This window comes from Podarcis bocagei, assembly GCF_964188305.1.
Source record: "Podarcis bocagei genome assembly, chromosome: 15".
Classification (NCBI taxonomy): Eukaryota; Metazoa; Chordata; class Lepidosauria; order Squamata; family Lacertidae; genus Podarcis; species Podarcis bocagei.
In genome coordinates, this window is record NC_138141.1 from 20,320,989 (window position 1) to 20,344,472 (window position 23,484).

Here is a 23,484-nt window from a genome sequence, read left to right on the forward strand (position 1 = left end):
AAACTGTATGAATGTTAGAACGATGCAGGATATTAAGATAATATGGCATTAGTGACTTAGCGGAAAGGAGTATGAAAATAACTATAAGAATATAGGTGAATTTTGAATAACATTATGTCAAGCTTAAATATTTAAATAATTGATAACAAAGGGCAAACTGGAGACATAATAGTTGAAACGTATAACTTAAAACAAGTCTTGAGAGAAGGTGAAGTATTGCTGAACATGACTTTATAAATGGGAACACAGAAAAGGGAGATGTGAGGGAGTCAGAAAAGAGGGTCATGGAAATTTGGTTTAACTATGTTTTATGTTTTTCATATGACTTTTTGTCAGTTGTTTTTTCTTTTCTTTTTTGTATGTCTTTTCGCATTTTGGCGATGGTGTTTTTTATTGCTTTTGGGTTGTGTATGTGTATGGTGTTATGTTGTTTAAAACCTTTAATAAATATTTTATATATATATAAAGGATTCAGCTAAGTTTTACTCAAAGTAGACTCACTGTAATTAATGGACCTAATTTAGCCATGTGCATAAATTTCAATGTGTCTACTCTCAGTAAACCTTAGTTGAATTCCACCCTTTTGAGAGTGAGATAGGGGGTGTTAAAAGGCAGCAATTTCAGCCTGCATTTATCACAATCAGCGCTGTTTCCTTTCCTCTGCAGTTTGGTCCCCCTCGCAATGCTATGTTATTCATCTCACAATTTGCTATTTAACCTAAGTGACGTGTGTCAAATAACTATTTATGTAACTTACATAACCTACATTCATTTCAGTGTAATGGAGACATCTAAACAATGTTAAGAGGAGTCCTTAATTATGTACCATTTGCAGACAAACGACAGTGATGTAGATGATATGCATTCGCTTGACTGATTTCCATTGCTGACCACAGATGAACACATGAACTGCAGCAATTTCCACATCCCCTTCTGCCGGCTTTCTCCAACATCGCTAGTTGCGCTGGCTGGGAAACTCCCGATTCAAACCTCACCTCAGCCACAAACTTCCTAGGCTACCTAAACTACCAACTTATTGTGCGCATGTAATGATAAGGGCCGGCCCTACCATTTGGCAGATTGAGCTGCCTGCATCAATACTGAGGGTCATGAAAAGGAAACGAATCACTGGTTACTGTATATAGTTTGGTGTTACAGTATTTTTACTGCCAGGAATGGTAAGAGATACCTGTGGGATTTTCTGTCTCAAAAATTATCTTGGCTGGCCTTGGGTACTGTACACTTTTACGGGTGGGGAAGGAGGAGATTGCACCATTTGCTGCTCTGCCTCAGGCATTGAAATGTCTTGGGCAGGCCTTGATAATGCCTCTTTTTAATTTGTTTTTAGAGCAAATTAATTAAGTAATTTAAACTTAAAACGCAATTATCTGAAAGTACAAAAGAAACGCATGAAACAAGGTTATAATTTGCTGATATTTTTATTGTTAAGAATGCACGGTGAGGGAGATGTGGGGAAGTCCGATAGAAGATTGAAAAAAAGCTTTGAAATAATTCATCTTTTCTTCTCTTTTTTCTTGCTGTTCTTGTTTCTATGTATATCGGACTGTGTAATTCTATCTGGAAAAAATGCAATAAAAAATATTAAAAAAAAAAAAGATAATGCCTCTTTTTAAAGAGCTTCCCTAGCTGCCAATATGTTACCAGGGCCTACAAAGACCTAAAGAACTTGAGGCCAGGCTGTCTCAAAGAACACCTTCTATATCATTCTTCCCAATTACGGAGGTCAGATATTGTGGCAGAAGCTCATCATATAGCAGCCAGTGGGAAGGGCCTTTTCTGTTGTGGAAACATCCCCCCTCTGAGCTATGGCAGGTGCCCAGATCGATGGCATTTCAGTGCATGCTGAAAAACCTATTTATTCTCTTGCTCTTAATCTGTTTGTTTTGGATTTACTTTTTATTGTATAGGTCAGGGGTTACCAATGTGATGCCCACAGGGTTAGGTTATCGAGATGGTATGTGGGAGGAGGCAACAGACATTCAGATGATGTGCCATGCAGACTGCACCAAGGCCTGATGGGATGGAGGAAGAATCAATAGTTGTAGTACACCCAACAGCTCACAACATCTGGGGAGGAAGACGCCAATGTCCCCACCTATAGCTGTCAACTTACAGATTTGAAAATAAGGGACCAGCAGCCTCGAAAATAAGGGATCAGCAGCCAAAACAAGGGATTTTCAGGGCACAGGTATGTTCAGCTTCTGAGCCCCTCCAAGCCAAAGGCAGAAAGCCCAGCCAGCAGCCAAATGAAGCCTCAAGTGGTGGGTCTCACAGCGCAGCAACCTGGCAAAGGAGATGCAGCAAGGAAAACCACCGTCACCTCTCCGCTGGGAAGCGCTGAGCAAAGGCGAGTCCCCAGGCAATGCGGCCGATTTGATCGGCACAAGGCATGCAAGCTCCACCCCCCAGTCGTTCTTAGACTCCTTATTGGGTGAGCAACGCAGCCAAGCAACACAGTTGGAGCCTCCCTCCTTCCTGGCTGGCAGGGAGGGAGGGAGAGGAGCTGCTTCCTTTGAAACCTGGGAAATTTAAAGGACATCATCAATAAGGGACAGCAGTGGGACACAGCGTTGGGATAAGGGAGTTTCCCGCCAAATAAGGGACGGTTGACAGCTATGTCCCCACCCCATATGGTGACTGAGGCTCTCCCCCTATACACGATTCTGCATGCTCCCTCGTTCACATACAAAGTCAAGACACACAGTCTGTTCAGTTGAGACTTGATCAGGAGCCCAAATGTAACCAGCTGTACAAGTGGGAGGTTGTAGTAAATTATAGTCTTTGAGCTATTAACGCTCGGAATTGGCCGCTGTGTTTGGAAACGGTTTTGAGATTTTTGACTGTATAACAGCTGAGGGTAGCAAAAGCAATGTACGCTTGCTCCTTAAAAGGGTATCCATGGATGGGTTGCTGCTTCTGCTGCACCCTGGAAATTCAATTAACCCTCTGATCTGATGATGCATCTGAAGGAACAGCAGATGGGCAGGGCCTTGCACCATAGCTGCAGCTGAGATGTGATCCATTGTTTTGGAGGAATTATTCCTCGGATCACACAGAGACACAGATAGGAAGCAGCCTTATACTGAGACAGACCACTGGTCCACTTAGGTCAGTACTGCCTAAGCTGACTGGTGGAAATGTGGGACAGGGGCCACTCCCAGCCCTGCCTGATAATTGATCATTTCTCTCGCTCTGCTTTTACCTACTCTCCCACCCACCCATGCCTTGATATGCAAATCTTAGCTGCCATCAAAAGATTTGTTGCAGTACCCCAACACCTCTTGTCTTAGAAATTAAGGTCAGGCTATTCCTGACATGCAGCAGTGATCTTCTTTCTAAGTTCAGAATACCCCACCCCAACTATTCTAGACTATCTAATATGATGTTATGACAGTTAAGAAAAACTAGTTTCCCTACCCGTTTTGGGTGTAAAATGTCCCCCTGACTTAGTCCATCCTCAAAAGATATGAAGAACAAGCATCTGTTAGTGAAGGATAAGGCCTACAAGGAACTCCAGCTGCCATATGCAATGACAATTCAGTGCTTTGTTTATTCAAAGTACAGCGGTACCTCTTGTTACGGACTCGATCCGTTCCAGGATGCCGTTCACACCCCAAAAAGTCTGTAACTAGAGCGCTGCTTCTGCACATGCGCACAACACAATAGAGCACTTCTGCACATGTACACGCGGTGAAACCCAGAAGTATACACTTCCGGGTTTGCTGCATTCGCAAGCCGAAAAGATGCAACATGAACCTAACACAACACAAGGTATGACTGTAGTCTCTCCTCCTTTGGTCCTCTTTAATTGGTGACTTTAGTAATATTTAAACACACCAGCAATGCTTCAGCAGCTTTTACTGAAACACTGCTGGTGTCTTTAAATATTACTAAAGTCACCACTTTAAAAGGATGCAAAGTCACCAGTTTTAAAGGATGCAAAATGAAACAAGAGAGTCCTTTTCCCTCGCAAGGGATGCAAAGGCCAGGTTATAAATAATGTGGCTTGTGTGAAATGAGTTCTCTCCAATGGCAAGAGACAATATAAACACCCTCACAGCCTCTACCATGAGAAGCATCACAAAGGAAGATGTGATTAGCTGGTATGATATCAAGTTCCAGGCAACTTCCAACGTGCACCTAATTATGAACCCTCGTGACCTTATCTTGTATTTTTAAATCAACTTTCCACAGGGATGCCCTCCAACATGTTGAGTCAAAAAACCAGGACACGAGTCTTCCTGTCCATGCTCCCTTGTGAGTCACATGATCATGGAGCCCAAAAGACATGCTTTTTTCCAGGACTGTGCTCTTGCGGCATCCAAAACCATGCATTTTGGGGTGCCGTGCAAGATCACAGCCCTGAAAGGTGCGTTTGGGGGAGCAAGATCTTGGTGTGAAATTGCACAATATAATGGTGTCAAAAATGGTCACCTTATTCCTCCAGGTTTTTATGGTACACTTGCAAGGTATGGGATACCCAAGACCAGCCTTTACCAATTGGAGCCTCCCATATGTTTTAGACTACAAGTTCCATCAGCCCCAGTCATTATGTGATTGGCACCCATGGTGCATTCTCAGAATTTGAAAATGTGCCCACTAGCCCAGAAAATTTGACAATTCTTGCTCTGGACAGCAGTTACATTCATCATTTCTTTGAAAGAGGCCTCCAAGGTTTGAAAGCCTAAGGTGTACTTTTGCGGAATGTTGTGTGTGTTTCAATGTTAGCAGCTGCAATTTTGCCTCATTTGCTTCAGCTGAAGTCATTGACAGAAAAAACAAAATGGCAGCCAGCACAAAAATATGGCAGTCTACCCAGCGACTACCATTTCCCCGCTTTAATGCCACAGAGTGACACAACATCTGAGGCATTGTGAGGAAATGACAGCCGTCCCCTGAAGTGAAATCAGCTCAAAACTTCCAAATCTGTTACATGTTGATTCTGGACCTGGTTAGATTGCCATTTGAGGTGGATCATTTCAAACAAGATCATGATCAGCTACATGTGGGTAGGAAAACATCTGAATAATATGAATTGGTGCGCATGTGCAGCCCCCCCCCCGGAAAGTATTTTATTTCTGCAGGAATATCTTGTGAAATCCTCACAGAGCATCACTTTCGAACACACTTCTCTATGCCTCTATATTGTTTGGTAGATCCCTTCCAGATCCCTCCCTGCGGGCTCTAAAATTCCTTTTCAAAGCTACATTCAATATGGAACATATTTTATTTCAGGGGGGGGGGGAACCCTGTTAATAATACTTTAAAATAAACCCCTCCCCACCTTCCAGAAACTGGGGGCAGGAGAACCAATAGCTGAAAAATGTGTACTGCCGAGGCCTGAACCTCTGCAGCTTGTGAATAAAAGAGGTTGTAAAAATACCTCTGCACATGTGCTTGAAACAAAATAAAGATGGTAACCACCTTTGATTGTAGCTCACCCCCTTCTCCATGAATATGATTTGTATGCACACTCTAAATTACAAGCCCCCATGGACTGTAATCTCAGAAACAGACAGGCCTTCTCAATTTGGGATGCTTGCTAAAGAGGAGGCAGGCAGGGAATACTCCTTGCCAGCAAGATGGTGAAAGGAAACATCCATTCTTCTCCACACTCGCTGCTGAAAAGAGCAAAAACAAAACCCTTCTCCCTGCATGTGTTGCCCACATGTTGTACTTTCATAAAGCAGGCTTTGGAATTCGCGTGCCTTTGGGGTCACTAAAAATTGGCCATAAACACCAGGATTCTCTGAGCATCCCTCCTCCTTCCCTGCCCCAAGTTTGCACTGAAGATCATTGTTCTCTTGGCCTGGTTTACAAGTTCATCTTTGGGTCCCGTGTCACAGTGGTCACTTGGAGACAGATGGGGCTGAAAGCTTCAACAAAGCACAGGAGAAGACCAGACACTGTGTTTGCATCTTGCTCCTGGCGATGAGAACAAAGCAGGCTTGGATGCAAACAACCTAGCACCTTCCTTCCTTCCATTTCCCTCCTTCCCCTCCACTCATTTCTTTCTCCTGAACTCTTCTTGGAGGTAAAAGAAGGATCTGCAGCTCTAGGGACCAGTTGCTGGGAATCCAAAGAGAGGAGAACGCAGCTCTTGCACTCACATCCTGTTTGTGAGGACAATGTTCTGTCTAACTGAATTGTATTCTTTCCACCTGTCAGGTGTGTGTGCAGGAGCCAGGCCCTGTGACTAATAGGACTCTGCAGGACTGGGGCCTTCCTAAGTTTGTTCCGAAGAGGCAAGGCGCGGCCACACAGGTGAGGCCGATTGGTAACTCACAGCACCTGGTGGCAAGAGCTGGGAAGGGATACAGTATAAGGCAGTGGCATAGCGTGGGTTGTCAGCACCCGGGGCAAGGCAAGTAATTTGCGCCCCCTAACCCGTGGATTTTAGCAGGGGCAGAGAGCTGCGAGTGCGAGTGCACCCCCCCATGTTGCGCCCGGTGCGGCCGGCCCCTCCTGCACCCCCCACGCTACGCCACTGGTATAAGGTCAGCATTTTCCCTTCGGCTCTTTGTCACAGCAACACGTTCCCTGCCTTGCTGCGTTTGACTCCTTGCTTCTTGATCCTTGGACCCTTGACTTTGTGACTCCTTGCTTCTTGATCCTCGGACCCCTGACTTTGTGACTCCTTGCTTCTTGATCCTCGGACTCTTGACTTCGTGACTCCTTGCTTTCTGACCCTCGGACCCTTGGCTTTCTGACTCCTGGCTTCTGGACTCCCGTTCCTGCTCCCACCCCACTATCTTGCCCCCGGTCCCGACGTCCCCAGCCAGGACTTTGATCGCCCGTGAACCAGACCGTGACAGCACCTCTGTAAAATTGATTGATTATGGGGTGTGCTGTTGAGTGGTAGATTTTTTTGTTTTCGTTTACATTTTTGTATTACTGTTCTTTTCATCTTGGGTTGTTGTTTTATTGCAAGCTGCTTGGGAAGAGAAGTTGCTCGGAAAAGTGGCCTAAAAACATTTTGAATAAATAAAACCGTAGGAAGGGAAAAGTACTTATGTGCTCTGGTCCTATTTGCATCCAGCTAGCCACTGTGAGAACAGCATGCTGTACTAGATGGGCTATTGGCCTCAAACAACACACTCTCCTTATGTTTTTATAGGGCTATGGATCTTTTTATGAAGAATTCTCACAAATTTGTAACTCGTGTGGAATTTCTAAAGAAGGACACCAGGATTAAATTGTTTCCAAACTGGTTTTAAATTAGTAATGCACATCTTCTCTCGGAGGTAGAGAGCATTCAAATATTTTATGGATGAGTAGCAGTGAACTAAATTCTAGCTCCCTCCAGCTCAGCTTGCTGCTTTCCCTGACAGGTTCTGCATCATTTCATAAGCCCAAAAGAACTCTGAACAAGAATCCCATTAGACCTCTTGCCAAGCTTTTATTTCTCCCCTAATAACCCTTGTACTCGTACCACCTTTGACAATAATAACCTTTTCTGACTAGAAAACATTTCACCTGAAATTTCCTCGATTAGCCTTAGCAGGTATTATAGCTCAGCTAGGTCTCTGCTTAAAACAAGGCCTTCTGTTCAAGTTATTCACGGAGTGCTTTTCCTCCAACCTTATGGAATTATTTACCCTGTGTTAGACGTTTGCCATTTCCCATTCAGTTCAGCCAAGCGAGCGGAGAGAATGGCGTGTGAAGCAATGTTTTGGGGACCTTTGTTGGATTTGTGTCAGCAAAGAGGCACGGCAGTCATTTGCAGCGCAAAGCAATTGCGGCTCGAACAAGGTTACCTGAAATTGACGGTAAGGCGAGGCGAGGGAAGAAAACAGGCTTTGCAACCCACAGACTGTCAGATTAATCAATAAAACATGAACGAAAAGGCGACGTTGTTGTGCTGAAGCTTTTTGTCACATTTTTATTTTCATATACAATGTGATAATTAATATTGATTTTCCTTCCTGACAGAACCACCTCTTAATATTGTGTGTGTTAGGCATTTTTTGCTTTTTTTTTTTTAGTTTAAAGGATTTAAACCTTTGGAAAAAAGAACACCCTCTACCGTCTCTAAATCTCATTGTTGGGGAAGGATACAAGGCTTATTCATTAGTCTCAGGAAACATGCTATTCAGGGATTAAGGTCTATATTTGCAAACATGTTACCTGCTGGTTTTGAGGAATACAACTGCTGAAATCTGAGAATGATGATACTGGAATGACCCACAGAATGTTAAAAGGTGCTCCTACTCTAGGGTTCCTTTATACAGTGGTACCTTGGGTTAAGAACTTAATTTGTTCTGGAGGTCTGTTCTTAATCTGAAACTGTTCTTAACCTGAGGTACCACTTTAGCTAAATGGGCCTCCTGCTGCCGCTGCGCGATTTCTGTTCACATCCTGAAGCAAAGTTCTTAACCTGAGGTACTATTTCTGGGTTAGCAGAGTCTGTAACCTGAAGGTTCTGTAACCTGAAGCGTCTGTAACCCGAGGTACCACTGTACAAGGGTTTTGCAGCTACTTTAGAAGAACATTGCTGGCCCAGATGAAAAGCCCATCTAGTCTAGGGATAGCCAACATGACGCCCTCTTGAAGTTTTGGAATGCAGCTCCCATCAGCCCAAGTCAGCATAGCCAAGGGTCAGGCTGATGGGATCTGGAGAGCACCACATAACCTGGTTCACCATAATATTTGCATGTCACCTTTCCATTATTTAAAATCATGCTCAAGGCAGCTTACAACATGAAAATATTTACTTTAATTACAGGCGTAACAAAAGTAGTCATAAACAATACATAAAGCACATCAAAAAGTACACAACCAAATTGAGTAATGTCCACATAAATGTAAGATGTAAACTAAAGATACAGAAATAATCAATAGCAGCAACAGTCCTGCCCAACAACAACCCCCTAAGCAATACTCCAGCCCAAAAGTCTGTTCAGAAGCCTCAGATTTTGTAGTTGGAGTCAGTCAATCAGAGCCCCGCCCTCCCAGGCCAGGTGAGAAAGGACTTGCAAGGCAGGGATCAGGTCTTCCAGCAGTTACAGCCAAGATGGTCTAACATCGTGCTTCCTAAAGTGGTAGATGAGAAGCTTTCAGGAAGACCACAAACAAAACTTGAAGGCCTTATTTTTTTTTAAAAAAAAGATATTTATTAAAGTTTTAAAAAATATAACAATGAAAAAAATTAAAAAATAAAAAGAAACAAAATACAACATAAAAACAGTTAAAAAACAAATAATTTTCCATAATATATCTTCCTTACGCTTATTTCCCCAGACCTCCTCATACCTCCCTTCTTTGTATTCCACTTCAATTTGTTAGTTCAGCAAATCCTTACCATTAAGCTTTTACCCATTTATAAACCTTCCCCCCCCCCCGTATCTCCTAAAGCATTATAGCTGGAAACCCCTTAGTTTCTATCCAACATCCTTCATTCATTAATTTTACAATATTTCTGTAAATAGTCTTTAAATTTCTTCCAGTCTTCTTTCACCAACTCTTCTCCCTGGTCTCGGATTCTGCCAGTCATTTCTGCCAATCAAAACTTGAAGGCCTTAACCCCTCCCACTCCTATTTCCTGAATAATATCCAGTGTCATATCACCAGTGGACATGAAAGATCAATTTAGCTTTCCTGGGTAATAGCCATTGGTAGACGTTGTCAGTCCTCCATGGATTGGTCTAAATTCCTTTCTAAAATGATGTAAGTCAGAGGTGGGCACCTTCCATCAGGAACAGTCTGTTTTGCTTTTTATTAGATCCCTGAGCTCTAGAGCCTGGTGTAAAATATACACACTCAGAAATAAAGAATTCTGAGTGCAGGAATTTGCACTGAGTACCAGAACTGAATGGAGCTCGCAGTCCTCCCACATAAGGACCCACTCCTTGTCATCCCCAGATCCCCTCATTTCAGCAGTACAATTTAGGGGGAGGGGGAGTCATTATTTTGCTGTTGTTGTTAAACCACTGGCAGTCAGACATTCTTGCTCATTTCCTACAAATTACCCAGAGATTTAACAGATGGCAATAACTCTTCTTTCCGCTCCAGATCTAAGCCATTGGCAGAGAGTTCCACAAATCAATGACGGGCTGCATTAAGCCGTCTCTTCCCTTTGTCTGGCCTGAACTTCCTGCCATTCAAGGATGGCCCCAAGTTCAAGTATTGGATGACCCTGAGTTTTAATATTATGCATAATTTTATAAACCTCTGTCATAGCATTCACCAACTTTTTGAGGCCCGCGAACACCTTTGGAATGGAAGCACACCCTTCAACTGTCCTGATTTTCCTGGGACATACCAGAATCACGGAAGCCATTCAGGCTTCTGATTCTTCTTCATTTTAAAAAAATAATAATTTTTATTTGATTTTACAAACAAAAAAAGTTTATAACAATGTCAAATACGTAACCATATATAGAGATTTCTCTGAATCTCCTGGTTCCCCCCCCCTCCGTCGGTCCTATTGTCAACATCTTAAACTGCATATTATTTCACAGTCCATATATTGTATCTCTCCATATTATCCACAGTATTTGTTACATTACAAGTGTTATTAAAATCCTGCTAATGTTTTTGTCTGCTTACAGTGGTCTCCTAAATCAATTGTAATTTCCCCCCATACTTTCTTGAAGTTTTTGTCTTCTTGGTTCCTGAGCTTTTTGGTCAGTTTTGGCATTTTGGCATAGTCCAACAGCTTGGTTTGCCATTCCTTTCTGGTAGGGACTTTTGTCTTCTTTCCATCTTCAGGCTAATAACTGTTGTCGTATACATAAAAAGTATTTTCTGTTCCTTTGGAATGTCAGTACCTACAATTCCTAATAAAAAAGTCCTGATTTTGGTCAGAGTAATGTTTGAGTGCATGAAGGAGTTCCACAGGTACTAATCATAAAATGGCTGCTATGTGTCGTGCTGTATAACACAAAATGGCTGCCACTGGGGCATGGCCTAATACAAAATGGCTGCCATAGCTAAATGAGCAGAAAAAGAGGCAGGAACACAAAAAAGTGCAGGCATACACCACCACCAGGGATGCAGGTGGCGCTGTAGTCTAAACCACTGAGCCTAGGGTTTGCTGATCAGAAGGTTGGCAGATCGAATCCCCGTGACGGGGTGATCTCCCTTTGTTTGGTCCCAGCTCCTGCCTATCTAGCAGTTTGAAAGCACGTCAAGTGCAAATAGATAAATAGGTTGCCGGCTCTCTTGGCCTATAGAGCGAGATGAGCGCTGAAATATACTCAGAGTCACAAAGTGATTTCATGCTCTTTATTCAGCTCATAGTGGTGAGGAGGAATGAATGAAAGTCCCCTCACAGTATCTGCTTTATATACATTATTTACACAATGGGCTGCACATGATTGGCTAATTCCGGAATTCTACTGTAAGCCAATCAGGTTGTGAATTCACTTCTATCTGGAGCAGGATTGGGTGGTTCCTGCCAACCAATCATACTGCTGCATTGTTCTAGGACCAATCAGACTGCTGCATTCTGGATCCTATTGTTCTAGGACCAATCAGACTGCTGCAGTTTGGATCCTATTCAACTCACATAACAAGCGCCACAACCCCAGAGTCGTCTGCGACTGGACCTAATGGTCAGGGGTACCTTTACTTTTTACCTTTACACCACCTGCAGCACCCTCATCAATGGAAAAAAGGCACCTGCATCAGCCACCTCCATGCCTACTCACAGGGAAAAGCTTTTGCATCTGACTTCTGTTCAGAAATAATGAGAAAGTGGGTGTCCAGCTCTGTTATCCAGTGAAATGTGGATATGTCTGAGGGGGCATATTAAGTGTTGGAAAGACTGAGCCAATGAAAACAGAAACTGAAAAGGAACAGCAAACAATCTGTTGTGCATTGTGGGCTTTTGATTAGATATATATACGGAGACCTTTCACTGGTGATGTTGGAAATACTGGTGGGCACACTGGCATTCACAACTGTCGTGTGTTGTTATTATACAGGGGCGTGGTGCCCAGTGCAGGTGGGGGCACAGCCATGATGGCACCCTACCGGGATCGCACTGCCAGGGGCGGTACGCTTTCCCCGCACGCCTCTTCCTCCACCAGTGGTCACAACAGGCTGGGTACTGAAAACATACATCTCAGGTGTCAATTCCAGCTCTGCCATGTCCCATACTCCAGTCATTTTCCTCAAACCATTGCAGCAGTACAATGGTGAAAGCTGTGTTTCCTTAACTTTTCTCTGCGCCTTTGTTTATGTCTCAAGAAATCTGTGGTGTAACAAACCTTAGGAGAAAGCAAGGAAAGGCAAAATTTGTCAATACTGACAGCTTAGACCAAAGACACTTCTTCAATATAATGGCTCATTCCAGTAAAGAAGGATGTCTCTGAACTTGTGCAGAGGGCCATTTCATACAAGCCCTGATACCATATGCCTCAAGAGAAACCACATTCTTTTTTTAAACACACGCACGCACACACACACAAAACAACTTGATCTCTTCATGGGATAAAATATAGCAAAGCTGCTTGTCTCCTTCTTGAATTATTTCCCACTGCAATGCCATTTGCAGGCGGGCTCATGGAGCTAAATGGGGCATCAATGCTTGTTTACTTCTCTGCCCTGTTTTTTATCTTTCATCTTGGTATTTTCTTTGATGCCAGCTTTATAGCACTTCCAATGACTTTATCTTTCTTCTCCCTCTTTTTCGGCTCATGTAGCTATGGGAACTGGCGTTAAATGTCCATTCAGATACAAAATCAAAATGAATTCTCAAAACAAAAGGGAAGGCTTTAATGTTAGTGTTTTGCAAACTCCTCTCCCCTCAGTACAAGTGAATTATGTATCTAATTCCTTACTCACCTATTCTACCACAAGAGCTATCTGCATGTTTTAATGTAAACTTGGATAGATCTACCTCCACCCCATTGGGTGCCTTGACAGAAAGGTGGTATATACAATAAATAAAATAAACTTAACGAGAAAGTTCCAAACTAAGCAACAGTGCCACATGCAAACAGCTTGACAGTTCATATGTAAAGTTGTGCTAAGTTTGTTTGCAAGACCTTAGACGTGATGTACCTTCGCAGCTTAGAGTTAATAAAATCGTCTTATTTCATAAGACGAAAAGCTTTCAGGGCAGCTGATGCTTTGATGCATCATGCAAAGTTCACCCCTTGGACAATTTCCCTTAACTACTTGGGTACTGTTTTGTTTTTAATGTGAAATAATAATAATAATAATAATAATAATAATAATAATAATTATTATTATTATTATTATTATTATTTATTTATACCCCGCTCATCTGGCTGGGTTTCCCCAGCCACTCTGGGCGGCTTCCAAAAGAATATTAAAATACTATGATACATCAAACATTAAAAGCTTCCCTAAACAGGGCTGCCTTCAGAAATGCCCCTTAAGATACTTTGTTGGTCTTACGAAAATTATTTGTTTCCTTTAAAACTTCCCTGGCAATTTTGCTCGAGGTGTAACTTCCAAATTGGTCTCCAACTTCATATCAGGCAAAATTAAATGGCAACTGGGGGGGGGGAGGTTAACTTGACAAGGAAATAGGCAACATCAATTTTTCAAAGTAGGAAGGCAGGAGATCAGGTTTGAAGTTACATTTGCACCCACGTCCACTCTAAAGAGGAAAGGCAGCTGATACTGATCTAACTAAGGGCACACATTTAATACCTAAGCAGCAAAGTAGCTAAAATTGTGATTATCTGAAGGTGGGCATAAGCTGGGTCCAAGTCAGGAGACATTGTATTTCCTACCTCTGTCCCCATGGCACATATTTCATTGTTCAGGGTTGGAGAGTGTCCCTGTCACTGTCCCCCATGCTCCAAGACTCTCACTGTATCATCCTTTCGAGGCCCAAAGGGGCTCCTTTCACCACCCTTGAGTCCCTCAGATTTCAGTGGCACTCCCCAGGCATCCCATTGCACCTTCTTGGCCAACCCTAGCAGAGCCAGGGGTGGGTGGGTGTCAAACCCTGCTTCACCTGTCTTGAAGGCACATCTGCAGCCACTGAGAGAAGAAGAAGAAGAAGAGTTTGGATTTGATATCCTGCTTTATCATTACGCGAAGGAGTCTCAAAGCGGCTAACAATCTCCTTTCTCTTCCTCCCCCACAACAAACACTCTGTGAGGTGTGTGAGGCTGAGAGACTTCAGAGAAGTGTGACTAGCCCAAGGTCACCCAGCAGCTGCATGTGGAGGAGCGGAGACGCGAACCCGGTTCCCCAGATTATGAATCTATTGCTCTTAACCACTACACCACACTGGAAGTCCCCCAAGCGAGTCTTGCAAGGTGTGCCATACACTGTAACTAGGGTTGCCATGTTTCAAAAAAGTGAAAATCCAAAAAGAAAAAACTATTGAACGAAGTATTTTTTTGGCAGATTTCCCAGGGCGTTTAAGCAATTTCTGCCAGGACACCGTTTCTGATGGCCGATTGCCAGCTACATCTGGGAAATTCCAGACGTATGGCAACCAGTGTAACCAAAACTAGAAATGTGGTTTGTCTCATTGCAAACAATAGGATACTAGCCACACTCATTCAGAATGCCTCATTGTAATGTAACCACCAGTACATCGTATAGCTGCATGTCATGGTTGCCACTGCAGTGTAACACACATGAAGGCCAAATATACTGCTAGCCAGCTCAATCAGTTCTGGTCCACTTACTTACAGTCCTTTGCACCTATTATGGGGCTTGCGGGGAAGGATCGTGAGTCTCTTGTATGGAATGGATGAATAGACAGGTCTGCAATTGTTCTACTGAAGATTAGTGGAAAGGGCTTTTTGAGCCTTATCCTTCAGTTTTGTTTGCAGGCAGCTTTCCAAAGCACGGGTCTATTTTTTTAGAGATCACCAGGTCCCCAAGATCCACCACTCCATTATCAAACACACACACATACACACACACACACACACACACAAACACAATGTGTCTGCAGCTTGGTTTATTTCCGGTCCTTCTGACAACTTCATGGATTAGACAGCTGGCAGGGAGACACCTCGGCCGCTTCATCAGGAATTATTTTCTGAACTTTGGCACCAGTCAGGGGCTCTTCCCTTCTGCAGGAGACATGTGCCATTGCCAAGACAGATGCCAGCTTCAGTTGCTGAAGGCTTGCGCTGGGATGGATCACACGGCATTGCTGCTGGTGCCGGAGGTAAAAAAGAAAGAAACAAAAAGCCGGGTTCCCTGAGGCATTGGTGCCTAAAAATTACTGGCTGTTTAGCAACCAGCACCTGAGTACTGGAGGCTAACACTACTATGTCAGCTTGAGCCCAGGAAGCTGTCAATTTAGGCTTGCCAGCATTATGGAAAGGTAGCATATGTGAAGAGAACAGACAATAGCTCACCAATAAGAACAAAATTCCTTATTTCACAGGTATGTTAATGCCCCCTTCTCCCCTTCTTTCCTCCGCCCCACACTTTGGCCCCTTACAATCACACACACACACACACAGTGGAACCTCGGGTTGTGAACGTGATTCGTGTGGGAGGCACGTTCGCAACCCACAGCATTCGCAACCCGCAAAGGCACGTCTGCGCACATGCAGGTCGCAATTCGGTGCTTCTGCGCATAGCGCAATTTTGCACTTCTGCGCATGCGCGAGCACCAAACCCAGAAGTAACCTGTTTCAGTACTTCCGGGTTTGGCGTGGTGCGCAACCTGAAATCGCATAACCTGAAGCGTCTGTCACCCAAGGTACCACTGTGTGTGTGTATAAATTTTATTTGATTTTAAATAATATATATTACAAACAACAGTATTCACAGATTTCTCCGAATCTCCTGACTTCCCCCCATCCCTTCCATGGGTCCTGATGATAATATTTACAACTGCATATCAATATTTATCCAAATTTCTATCCTCCTAAATTATCCATACTTTCTGTTTCTTTACAAGTGTGGTTAAAATCCTGCCAATGTTTTAACATCCTTGCAGTCGTCTCGTAAGTAAATCATAAACTTTTCCCATTCTTTTAAAAAAGTTCTTGTCTCCAACACTTGATTTCTGAGTTTCCCACTTAATTTTGCCATTTCAGCATAGTCCATCTACTTGGTTTGCCATTCTTCTCTGGTTGGGGTTGTTTCTTCCTTCCATCTCTGGACCCCTTGGCAATCTTACTGGACACCTCCTTGGGATTTACATGTCTTCCTATTGAATCTTGCACTGGTACTGTGGAACTTGATAGAGGGGCAATCACAAGGCCTGCTAACAACACTTATGGCATGTCCAGGTTTGAGAAAATAGGGGCAGTGGGGGCATATGACCATGCACATGGCCACCACCACAATTTGGGAGGTGTTCCCTCCCTGATGCACCCCTAATAAGCAGCTGGTGTGCTTTTAAATCCTCTGAAATACCACATTGGCTGCCATTATTGTAAGCCAAATCTACCATCTCCCCTTCACCTCATCGTAAATCTCTCTCTCTCTCTCGTGTGTTTGTGTGTTTGTCCACTCCCTTCTCACATGATTATCCATTGGGTCATGAGATATTTCTATCTAAAAAGTTGGATCAGGGATGCCAACTTTCTCTGGATCACTGCTGACCCTCGATTCAGTCCCTGTTCTATAGATAAGTTGTTCCACAGATAAGGATGCCTCCACGGCGCCATGATAAATGCTTGCAGACCTGGCAACCATGATGAAGAAATCAGGCCATCGAGCTCAGCCTAGCTGCCAAGTGAGCAAACTCCCCGGCATTAGATCTGGGATCATGACAGAGATAAAGCGCAGAAGACTCTCATGCTAACAATGTCCCCATAAATCAAGTTGCTGATCGGTCTGCATCAACCTTTTCAGCCCCTGGAGGGAAAGGAAAACATAAAGCTTAAGCCAATCTCTCCAGATAGAGCTGATTAAGCGGCTAGCTTGGGGAAGCAGAACATAAAGGGGAGCAAACTCTTAAATGACTGGACTGGGGTTTCCTTGTCAGAAGGAGCAATGGGGTTCAGACTCTGAAATGCCAGTTCTTTGGCAGCCTCTGTAGGGCAGGGGACATCTTTAGACTACTGCAATGCATTTCACACACAGGGCTGCCTGTGAAAACTTATTGGAGATGACAGTTTGCACAGAACACAGTTGGTAGGCTAAGTAACTCAAAGAGGCTGAAGGGAACGTACCTCACCAAGTTCTTGAATTTCCATTTAAGATTGGGGGCTGCACCTCTCCTCGATCTGCTCAACAACCCACCTGCCTCAGCCCCCACATTAACCCCTAGACCTTTGCCTTCTCAAATACTGTATGAATGTACTTGACTCAGACTTTTGCCGTTGTTTAAACCGCTATTTCTCTCTAAGTCTTCCCCATCCCTGTGCTACTTAAACTTCTGCCAATGTTTCTCTTTTGCTCCCCTACCCCACCTGACATGCAAATCCAAAATTGTGATGCAGCACTACAAATCCTTCAATGAGGGCTGTGTGATGAGGGCCTTATGTTTTTATGTATATAGGAAGAAATTTCTATTTAAGAATTCATGACATAATGCAGAGGTGATAATTTTATAGCCCTAAATGGCTTGATGACCTGAAGGACTGTCTTCTCAAACGTGAGCCTACCCAAATCTCACTGTCATCCTCAGAGTCTTTCCATTGAATTTCTCTGCCATCTGAAGTTAGATGGATTGTATCTGAAGAGAGGATTTTTTTCAGTTGTGTTATACAGACCATTCTCCTCTGGGAGGCTGATCCAGTGACAAATTCATACTTTTTTTCAGTGCTAGGATAACAAATTTTTATTGGGGCAGGTCTTCTAGAATGTGAACCACCCAGTTCTGAGCTGATGGTTTTATTGACTCAAGTGAATCTTATTTTGTTGTTTTATTCTGCCTGTAATTTTTAAATTTAAATTGTATCATTTTAAAAATTGTGTTTTGTCATTTTAAAAACCTGTTGAGAGTTCTGAATGGGCTGGCAACCTATAAGCTTTTAAAATGAACAAACCAATAAATAAAATGCATTTTTTAAAAATAATATTTATTACTTTCCCAACAATTTAAACACTACAAAAAAGAACAATACAATACAAAAACACTACATAACACTAACACATTAAACTAACAAAACCAAACAAAAACAGTTTAAAACACATCAAACAATTTCAGTATCTTATCTTTCATTTACTTATTTCAACGACCTCCTCACACCTCCCTTTTTGTATTCCACTTCTGTTAATTGTTTCAGCAATTCCTTTCCATCTTCCTCTGTTTTAATAAATAAAATAAAATGCATTTTAACATGCCAGGTAGGGTTTGAATTTAATGGAGGGTGGATTGCCATTGCTGTTGCAAAGTTGAATACCTCCCTTGGATACCTGAGAAAGAAGGGGTTCCATCTGGGAGACAAATTGAAATTGCAGAGTTTCGAAAAATTAAAAAAAACAAAGTGAGAGACTGGCTTCATTATTATCAGATAATGGAGGCATATAATTTGGACAAGAAAATCGGCTTCCAGGTGGAAAAGTCAAAATTAGAAACAGAACTGTTAGAACCCAAAACTAAGAATCTGTCAAGAATGTATAACTTGCTGTTGAAATGGAATACTCAGGATGAAACGGTAAAATCTGCTATGATTAAATGGGCACAAGATGTTGGACATAATATTATGTTTGCTGACTGGGAACAGTTATGGACCACAGGTATGAAGTTTACAGCATGTAATGCCTTAAGAGAGAATATTATGAAAATGATATACAGGTGGTACATGACCCCAGTCAAGCTTGCAAAAATCTATCATTTGCCCGATAACAAATGTTGGAAATGTAAAGAAACGGAAGGTACATTCTTTCACCTTTGGTGGACGTGCCCAAAGATTAAGGCTTTCTGGGAAATGATATATAATGAACTGAAAAAGGTATTTAAATATACCTTCTTGAAGAAACCAGAGGCCTTTCTCCTGGGCGTGGTCGGCCAATTGGTGCCAAAGAAGGACTGAACTTTTTTTATGTATGCTACAACAGCAGCAAGAATACTCATTGCAAAGTATTGGAAGACGCAAGATTTACCCACTCTGGAAGAATGGCAGATGAAGGTGATCGACTACATGGAATTGGCAGAAATGACTGGCAGAATCCGAGACCAGGGAGAAGAGTCGGTGGAAGAAGATTGGAAGAAATTTAAAGACTATTTACAGAAATATTGTAAAATTAATGAATGTTAGAAAGATGTTGGATAGAAACTAAGGGGTTTCCAGCTGTAATGCTTTAGGAGATACGGGGAAAAAAAGGTTTACAAATGGGTAAAAACTTAATGGTAAGGATTTGCTGAACTAACAAATTGAAGTGGAATACAAAGAAGGGAGGTATGAGGAGGTCTGGGGAAATAAGCGTAAGGAAGATATGTTATGGAAAATTATTTGTTTTCTTTTAAACTGTTTTTATGCTGTATTTTGTATTTTGTTTTTTTCATTTTCATTGTTATATTTTAAAAACTTTAATAAATATCTTTTTTTAAAAAAATGAAGGGGTTCCATCTGTAGCTAACCTGTGGCCCTCCACATGCCATTGGGACTTCAACTACCACCAGCCCCAGTCAGCATGCTCAAGTCCAGCTACATTTTAAGGGTCACAGGTCCCTGTCCCTGGATTACAGGCTCTGCATTAATAAGACGTGAACTAAATTGCTTCATATTATCCCTCTGAAAAGGACAAACCAGTGGAAACTAGCTTCTACGAAGCCCTCTGATATACATAGACACCCTTGAGAACCAGTCAGGAAACAGTGCCTCTAAGGCCTCGTCTCCATGCTCTGAGTAAAATTATTCTGTTATTAGATGGGTCACCTCTTTGATGTAATGTACCAGAGACTGGCACACAACATAATATCAATAAAACATTAAATTCTGAGAACAGAATCTGAGGGAAGAATGGGTTGTCACTCTGTTTCAAGAAAGGAAACAGGTCTCGTGACAGAAGCTATAAGCTGTGGCCCGCTTAAAGCACCAGCAGCTGTTTCTTTTCTAGTCTCTTTTAGCAAACCATGGTTCAAGTCATTTGTTAGAAAGCTGCTTCGCCCACAAAAATCTCCTCAGAAGAACATGGGGGCTAGGTCTTAGAGAATCTACTTCCTGGCTGGCTTTCAACTCCAGCTGTATCAAAAGGCCTAAGCAACCTCCAGCAGTCTGTAGCCTGTCACCTCCAGAGGAGTTACATTATGTTCATGATAATATTGTGTACGGTATTTTAGGATCCTTAATTAGCAAAAGCACATATGCCAAGGACTAAGACAAACTGTACTTTTGGCTTTAAATTTCCTCAGAAAATATTTGTGAGACCTTGCAGAGGTTTGAGAGTTAATTTCCTCTCGCTGCGCCTCTCACCCTTAATCACAATCCGAGGCATACCTGTGTGTGTTAGGTTACATACACTGTAATTTAAAATCTATTAACTCTGAACACCAGTACAGCACATAAACTTAACTAGCCCTCGCAAAACTGCAGCAAGTTCCTTTTCCCATTTTTCCCTATAAATCACCTCAGATAGGTTGGTGCCCAATCGATAGGAGAAAAAATTATACCACAACATTAGATTTCATCACACACGACTCAAACTATTACTTTCCTGTCTTGTGGTCTGAAGAATCATGAAAATTAATCGTTTCCAACTGCCCAAAAGAAGTGTTTATGAGGCTCTATTACTGATACTGTATTTTTTGCTTAAAACCATCAATTAATTATTAAGGCTTTCCCCCTCACTGCTACAACTGGTCAATCGTTTTTCCAAACTGCTGGAGTATCAAAAGCTTAATGGGATTTTTATTTAAGGAAGTGGTGGTTCCTGGAAACCTTATTTTTTTGAGGGGACTTCTTGTCCTATTTCTCTTCCTAATTTATTGGTATGACTCTCACTTTCCTTTTTATCTTTTGAAGTACATGGCACATTTTGTAGGGCCACAATGTTCCATGACCTCAGCAGGCAACAGGGTCACTGCCTTGGCTTGGAGGCTCACACTGTAATGGTCCTGATCCATTTCATAAATATTTCAAAAATTCACATGGAGAGGCAGGATCAGTCACAAAAGGGAGGTCACATCACCATGCCTAACACACTTTCCTCATTTTTCAGTCCCATTAACTTCAATGAAAGAGGTAACAATACTCCTCAATTGTCCTTATTTTCAAGGGACAGTCTCTAGATTTGGTCCCTGTTCCTGGCAAATCACCAGCAACCACTTAGCTTGTATGAGTGCCTTTTAGTGGTGTGAGCTGCTGGAATGGTCATTCTTCAGGGTTCAACTCCTTTCCCCAGGAACTCTAGAAGTTAAACATCTGAAAGTGGACTGGGTACACCTTTTAGTTAGTGCCTATCAATCAGGAATGTGGGTGGCACAGAGCCTAGGACTTGCCAACCAGAAGGTCGGCGGTTCGAATCCCTGTGACAGGGTTAGCTCCCATTGCTTGGCCCCTGCTCCTGCCAACCTAACAGTTCGAAAGCACATCAAAGTGCAAGTAGATCAATAGGTACCACTCCAGCGGGAAGGTAAACGGCGTTTCCGTGCTCTGCTCTGGTTTGCCAGAAGCGGCTTAGTCATGCTGGCCACATGACCCAGAAGCTGTACGCCGGCTCCCTTGGCCAATAAAGCAAGATGAGCGCCGCAACCCCAGAGTCAGCCACGACTGGACCCAAAGGTCAGGGGTCCCTTTACTTTTATCTATGTACAGGTAAATGCATGTTCACAAACAACTTCATTGGATGTTTTTAAACAGAGGTTGGGTGGTCATCTGTCAGGGATTCTTTAGCTGTGATCCCTGCATTGCAGAGGGTTGGACTAGATGATTCTTGGGCTCCCTTCTAACTCTACAGTTCTATGATTCTGTAAGGCATGCGCATAAACACTAAAGCACCATGCAGTGTGCACTATCTGCCATTGCACTCATCACAGCTGCTGAGATCTGTTTTGAGCTGTTGATGGTACAAAGTAAAGCAATTCAGTTTTTCTTGTATATCTTTGTCCAAAACTCTTTTGGCTTTTAAATGAATGGAGGACACGAGGAGTATAGTGAGGGGTGATTCTGTCGATTAAAGTTCCTCTAAGTTTCTCTCTCTCTCTTTCTCTCTCTCTTGTATCTAAAGTTTGTTTCGGCCCAATTTATGCAGTTCCTGTGCATTTCTTGGGATGTACACATTTTTGTACTCAACTTTGCCTTGCATACATGCATTTTTAAAGCAGTATTTCCCACTTTTGCGAATGTTTACTAATATGTGCATTTTTGTGTGCACTGTTCACTAGTATACACATTGTAGTATGTGTTTTGTGGCTGCAGGACTGCACTGTAAAAATTAAAGGAAGTGTTAAATTCATTAACATATTGATTTGGTAGGCTGGTGTTCAAAGGCAAATTGAAGAAATTTTGCTCCCACCTCTAATGCAGAGTGCATGAAAACATTAGAGCGCATGAGTGCAAAGCCTTAAGCAATGTGTACTCACGAAGGGCAAGGTACCTCAGGCAGCGAAGCTTCGTATGGGAATTGGGGTGTTACAAGCATGATCAAATTTGGGCTTCTGGAGGGTTTTAAGACCATGCCTAATTCCCATTGACATAAATAGGCCTTGAAAATTATTCATTTCCGCTCCATCATGCCCATAATGTGCCCTCTAAGACTAACCAATGAGATGCCAAGTGAAATTTGGATTGCAAGCCAAAATGAGCAAATCCATGTAATCTATCTTGATGAAGAATTTGTATTGCCTACCTGGGGGTGGAAGACAAATGAATCCCCTTTTTATGGACCACCTGATTCCTCCCCATCCAACCTTGCTTCGGTGGAAAATGTGAGTAAAGGTCGGGAACAGTTGGTGTTTTGCAATGCAAATAGCGATTGGCTTAGTAAAGCTGTTTCAACAGCATGTGCCAAGTGAGCAGGTATGCTGAGCCTCATAAAAGCAGAACCAGATGTTGTGCTCTGTTACGGAGGCCCCTCTCCTGTGGCAGAGGTTGGCATGTTTAAGACTTAGCCCAGCTGTGAGATTATATTTTCAGCAATAGCTTGCAGCAGTCAGAAGATTAGAAGATACTCCCCCCCCCCCACCGGAGGGTATTTGTGCTGGCACCCTATATTAAAACCACATTGACGTCAGTATGCATAGCTGAGGAGGGAATGCAACTGAACCTCATGCATATTGTAATAAGGAGATGGAGTAAAGGTGAAAATGGGTGAAACTTCTAGCTTCCAGCCCAGGTTTTTCAATGGGACCTTGCTTATTCCTTCTTAATTCCAGGAATGTGCAAGCTGGCTGTGCTTCTGGAAGCTACCGATAGCTCTGAAAGAAGGCTGGCGGACACGGCAACACAGTATGGAGGAAGCAGAGTTATCGGGACATAAGGCAAGCCAGAAAGGTAAACCCACAAGGACCAATGTATTCCCTGGTAACAGGCCAGGGTAAAGAGATACAGGCCACATCCGTATCATACATGTAAAACACACTTACACCACTTTAACCGTCATGGAGAATCCCAGGAACTACAGTTACCAGGATCTTTGGGAGTTTGTCTACAACTGCTGCTTTACCAG

General features: G+C 42.7%; 1 long non-coding RNA gene across 1 annotated transcript; it reads right to left on the reverse strand.

Annotated features, from left to right (window-relative positions):
- Positions 1-11,552: 11,552 nt before the first annotated feature.
- Positions 11,553-14,060, reverse strand: LOC308574053. The gene is made up of 3 exons (XR_014002322.1): positions 13,731-14,060; positions 12,811-12,883; positions 11,553-12,233 (listed from the first exon to the last, which is right to left on the reverse strand). It is a non-coding gene; the product is annotated as an uncharacterized lncRNA (long non-coding RNA).
- Between the last annotated feature and the right edge of the window lie 9,424 nt (positions 14,061-23,484).